We start from the raw sequence: 6,230 nt of genomic DNA on the forward strand, positions 1-6,230 counted from the left end.
CTATTATACACTATTATACAAATGAATCCTATTAATGGAGCTTCACTGGTTCTTCTTCTTCTTTGGGCATCTTATGAAATTCAACTCAAATCTACCTCAAATATGCTCCAAATCACTTCAAATTTGAGTTTTGAACTCCCCTTGACGATCCCAATTAATTGGGCCAACACCCAATCCAAACAACTAACAAAATCGAAAAATCTAATTTCTGAAATTGAAGCTTCGAATGACCTTTAATGGTGGCTCCAAAAATAATAATTCTCTTAAGTGGTATTTTTTCTTCTCAACTTAATAGTGATTATCAACTTTGAATCTGGAAGGAGAATTAAAGAATATATATATAATTGTAGAGAATTTTTGGGGTGCAAAGTCGTGAAAGAGGAAGAAGAAGAAGAACGAAGAAAAGAAAAAAATAATTAAATAAGGTAGGCTAACTAGCGAAAAATAATTTTTAGATTATGTACAACCTTGGTCATATCAGGTAAGGGCTTCAAACGTGGGTCATTTTTTGATGGACTATTGGGCCAAGTGATAAGGAGCGTAATTCTCTCATTAAAAAAATCAGGAATTCGTGGAGCCGGGCCTTGGGCCGCCTAGCTCGAGTCAAATTCGGTTTTCCTAGTAAGAGTGGAAAGCAAAAAGTATTTTTTTGGGATTTTTACCTAGCTATACTATATTAGAAACTTGTTTAGCCATGTTCTCTATGTTTTTAAGTTTTTAATAAGTATCTAGATTTTTCTTACACATTATATATATTACTTCTTAAAAGACTTTCACTCCATTATTAGTGTCTTCAATTAAGGTATTCAATTATATCATTTCTTTTTTTTCCTTTCCTCTTCTCTCTCCTTTTTTTACATCAAAATTCCTTAATCTATGCCCACAATCTCCATCTTCTCACTTTCCACCATTACCGACAACTTTATATTATTAAAAAATATTCTGAAATTTTGTGATAACTGTATCATAATTGTATTTGAATTGTATCAGATATATCAATGCCTAAAACATAAATATATCATACTTGTATCACAATTGTATATAACTTGTATCCGATATATTAATACCCAAAATAATATCTGATACAATACTAATAAATTAATATATAATTATCATACTTGTGATACAAACTGTGAAATTTGTCACGAATGCGTAACTTCTTAACAATATACAATGAATGTACAATTATCATACATTTGTAATACAATTCATGCAACAATTATCATATCTAAAAATACAACTGTGATACATTTTTAGAAAATCATACAGTTATGACCTCCATTTTCTCCAGGTTTCAATCACAACTCCACACTAAAAATTTAATATAATCGTGAAAAGAGTAAGTAATAAACCAATAAAAAGACTGAAACATAAGCTAGATACAAGAAAAGATAAGAAGAAATTGTATTAATATTGTATCGAGTATTATTTTGGGTTTTGATATATCATATACAAGTCATATACAATAAATATTTTAGAAAAAAAGAAAATAAGATTCAAAACTTACCGACAACTTGATTCTCGAGTAATATTTCTAATTTCATCGTATTGTATCAATAAGAAATAGAGATTTTGGGTGATTCGTAAAAAAGAGAGAAATTGAATTTCAAAAGCTTTGGAATAGTAAAAGAATCTGCAATTTTGGGGTGAATAATTGGGTAAGCAAGGTTTTGGTAAGTGAGATTTCTGACTATGGGTAAGAATAATTTTGGCTAATTGTTAAGAAAGACAAAAGATGATTTTATAATCCTCCGGAAAAAGAAAGAATCTTAAATGTATGCGGAATTATTGAAAATGGAGGTTAAGTGTCATGTAACTGATAGGCTAGACTTAAGGGATTTTGAATTTCTTCTTTTTTTATGTTGTATATAACTAGTAAATATAGATCTACAAAGTAATTAATAAGAAACCTAAATAAAGGTGGTAAACAGATTTAAATTGTAGTATAGCTAGGTAAGAACTTGGGTCAAAAAAATTAATGTTTGAAAGACTTAAGATATTTGGTCAAAATAAATAAAAATACTTTTGAGCATTAACAAAAATAATTTTTACATTTTTTGAGAGTAGCTACAAATTCTATCTTCTTCCGAGAAGTAGAAGAAGAAGCAAAAAATTAATTTATCAAAATATAAATAGCCTTACATTAAATTTATATTTTAATTACTTTAATATTTCTATTCTCTTTTTCTCTTTTTACCATATACTTCTTCTCTTCTTTATTCAATCATATTTTTATTCTCTTTCTCCTACTACTCTTTAGAATATTCTCTCTATTATAAATAGATTTCTTCTTTTATATAGTGATTTATAAGTAGATTTTTAATTTATATTGAATGATATATTTTAATATATTTAAATCATCTTGTATACAATAAGTAATACTAGATACCCAAATTTATTACTTTGGAATAACTATATTTTATAATGATTGAAATCTTTAAATTATATTTTATTATAATAAATATTAAATTTATTTATCTCATTTAATTAATATTAATTGATGGAGCAGTATAGGGAGAGAAAGAAGGACTTGCATATAGTGTTCATCGACTTAGAAAAGGCGTACGATAAAGTTCCGAGGGAGGTTTTGTGGAGATGTTTGGAGGCTATAGGTATTCCTGGTGCCTATATTAGATTGATTAAGGACATATAGGATGGAGTAAAGACTCGAGTGAGGACGATGGGGGGGATTCAGACCATTTTTCGATTATGATGGGGTTGCATCAGGGGTCAGCATTAAGCCCATTTTTGTTTGCTCTGGTGATGGACGTACTGACGCGCCACATCCAAGGGGAGGTGTCGTGGTGCATGCTATTTGTAGATGATATTGTATTGATTGATGAGACGCGAGACAGTGTGAATGCGCAATTAGAGGTATGGAGGCAGACCCTAGAATCTAAGGGTTTCAAGTTGAGCAGATACCAAGACAGAATACTTGGAGTGTAAGTTCAGCGGCGAGACTTTAGGAGGGGAAGGGGAGGTGAGACTGGACTCGCAGGTCATCCCTAGGAGAGGGAGTTTTAAATACCTCGGGTCTATTATTCAGGGGGATGGGGAGATTGATGGAGATTTCGCACATCGTATTGGGGCGGGATGGATGAAATGGAGACTCGCTTCCGGTGTTTTGTGTGACAAGATGGTGCCACCGAAACTTAAGGGTAAGTTCTACAAAGTGGTGGTCAGACCAACAATGTTGTATGGGGCTGAGTGTTGGCCAGTCAAGATTGCTCATGTCCAAAAGATGAAGGTAGCAGAGATGAGGATGCTGAGGTGGATGTCCGGGCACACTAGGTTAGATAAGATCAGAAATGAGGTTATTCGCGATAAGGTAGGGGTGGCCTCTATTGAGGACAAGATGCGGGAAGCGCGACTTAGGTGGTTTGGTCATGTGAGGAAGAGGAGCACAGACGCCCCGGTGAGGAGGTGTGAGAGGTTGACATTGGAGGGCCTACGGAGAGGTAGAGGTAGGCCAAATAATATGTGGGGAGAAGTGATTAGGCAAGACATGACGCAACTTCAACTGACCGAGGACATGACTCTTGATAGGAAGGTATGGAGGTCGAGAATTAGAGTAGTAGAGTAGTAGAGTAGGTAGTATAGAGTGTTCATAACTTTAGTATTGCCACGCAGTCTCGTTTTCTGTTGGTAAAAGGTTTTTATGACTAACCATTGTTTTATTTCATTGACGAACACTTTACTGTCTTGTTGTGTTATTATGCTTTTATATGGCTTTTTGATATTGTCTCTTCTTGCCTATATTTTTATTAATGTGGTACTTATACTATCTTGAGCCGAGAGTTTATTGGAAACAGCCTCTCTATCCTCACAAGGTAGGGGTAAGGTATGCGTACACACTACCTTCCCCAGACCCCACGGTGTGGGATAAATACTTGGTATGTTGTTGTTGTTGTTGTTGTTGTTGTATTTAATTAATACTAATTGCAAATTGAACGTTTACTGCCCGTTTTAGTAATTTGATACTCGAATGTACTTTTTTTGATGATTGGCCAAACTCAATTTGGTTGCAAAAAGCACTGCTTAATGAATTGACCAAACACAAAATGCTTCTTTGCAAAAATACTTTTTCAAAAAACACATTTGAAAAAAAGTACTTTAAAAAAAAGTTTTTGGCAGCTTGACCAAACGGGCTCTAGTGTAGGGGAGATTGGTAGGAACAAACTGGTCTTAACGTCATTGAAAAAAAAAAAGAACTCTCGAATCTGCACACACAATTATTATTTTCTAGGATTTTTTTTACCAAATTGATAGAGTTTGGCATGATATGTACTTGTTCAACTGTTCACTAAACTATATCAGATTGGCGTAATTTTGTGTTAGCTACAATCAACCTATTTGTTAAATTATTCATCAAGATCTACCCAGTTGATATAATTTTGTGATTGTTTAATTGTTCATCAAAAGCTGTCAAATTGACGTTCACTTTGTGCTATTTGCATGTCACATATTTTTTAGATTGCTCATAACTCTAGTTGCCATTATTATATGCTTATTCAACTGTTCATCAAACTAGATTTGTATGACGTTGTGACTTATTTGTCAAAATAATTCATCAAAATCTACCAAATAGCATAATTTATTTATGTTGTTCATAAAGTGTTTTTTCAAAAGTGTAATTGGGTACAAACAATATGACAAAATAGTAAAACTTTTAGATACAAATATATTACTATATAGCATTTGGTACAAATTTTACTGTGTTAGTAGATCTTATCGAAGCGTACACAAGGAAAAAAGACGTAAGGGCCATTTATTAAATATCGTCAGTTAGGGAAGACATTCATTGGCCATACAGTGCCACGCCGCGCAAATTTTTGTAAGGGGAGGGAAAGATCGAGCTCGGATATTTTGCCTTACAAAGTTGAACTTGTATAATTTTCTTGTAATATTTATCTAACACAAAGAAAACAAAGAACTTTTGAATTTTATAAATGTATGTGCAGCCGATCCACAAAATATTTTGTATTTATGCAAGATATGAGGAAGAGCCGCACTCATAGAGATATAATGTGTATTTATAAATTATTTTATTAAAACTAAATGGAAAGTTTCAAATTTAATTATTTTTTAAGTATAAAAGTATATTATTTTTTTGGGACATATTAAAAAGAAAATTGCATCACATAAATTGAGACAAAGGAGGTAGAATAATATTTTTGTCTTTGCTCAAGTCTAAATTCTGATCTCTTATAATTTTTATCCGACCTTGTTAATCATAAAAGTTTTATAAATAATTCTATTAAAAATAAATGGAAAGTTTCAAATTTAATTATTTTTCTAAGTATAAAAGTATATTATTTTTTTGGGACATATTAAAAAGAAAATTGCATCACATAAATTGAGACAAAGGAGGTAGAATAATATTTTTGTCTTTGCTCAAGTCTAAATTCTGATCTCTTATAATTTTTATCCGACCTTGTTAATCATAAAAGTTTCGTTGGAAGCCAAACATTAGAATTTTCTCTATTTTATTTTTTCGAAACAGAGTATAACTTGTAATAACTCTGCAAGGGATTTGCAAAGGATTTGTGTGCAATTCAAAGCTAAAAAAACCTAGCTCGAACAAAGTTCTCTCTTTCTTAGACAAAAAGTTCTCTCACAATGTGAAAACCTTCCCTACCAACGATCTACTTCAGAACACAACTCCATCCATCCTACCTCTTTTAGCAAACACTATGGCTGATTCTCAACAACAATTACCTCAGATTACTACGCCTACAGAACCCTTGGATATTGGATCTATGCAAATCGATGATACAAATATGCCTACACAACCACCAACTTTCTTACAAACTCTACTAACCGACAAATATTTCATGCCAGCCCCAACCACGCAAATACCCGCCTTAACCACTATAGATCTAACAGATGAAGTTCTTCATAACCCTACTGGCGATGATACTTTTATTCCAATTACATCGACTGATAAACACGATTATACGAACCATAGAAATACTCTGTCATCGTTAAGTTGTTTAGTAGAAGGATTACGCACCAAATCATGCATAATAAGCTGATGTCCTTATGGAAAACAACGGAGGCCCTCCCCCTCATTGATTTAGGTTCGGATTTTTTCCTCATTAAATTCCAAAGAGAAGAAAATATGCATAAAGCCTTACATGGAGGACCATGGTTTATCCTAAGTCACTTCCTAACTGTCAGAGGATGGGAACCTAAGTTCAAGGCCTCCTCTACACAACTTACCTATTCAG

The sequence above is a fragment of the Nicotiana sylvestris genome, chromosome 10 (genome assembly GCF_000393655.2).
Source record: "Nicotiana sylvestris chromosome 10, ASM39365v2, whole genome shotgun sequence".
NCBI lineage: Eukaryota > Viridiplantae > Streptophyta > Magnoliopsida > Solanales > Solanaceae > Nicotiana > Nicotiana sylvestris.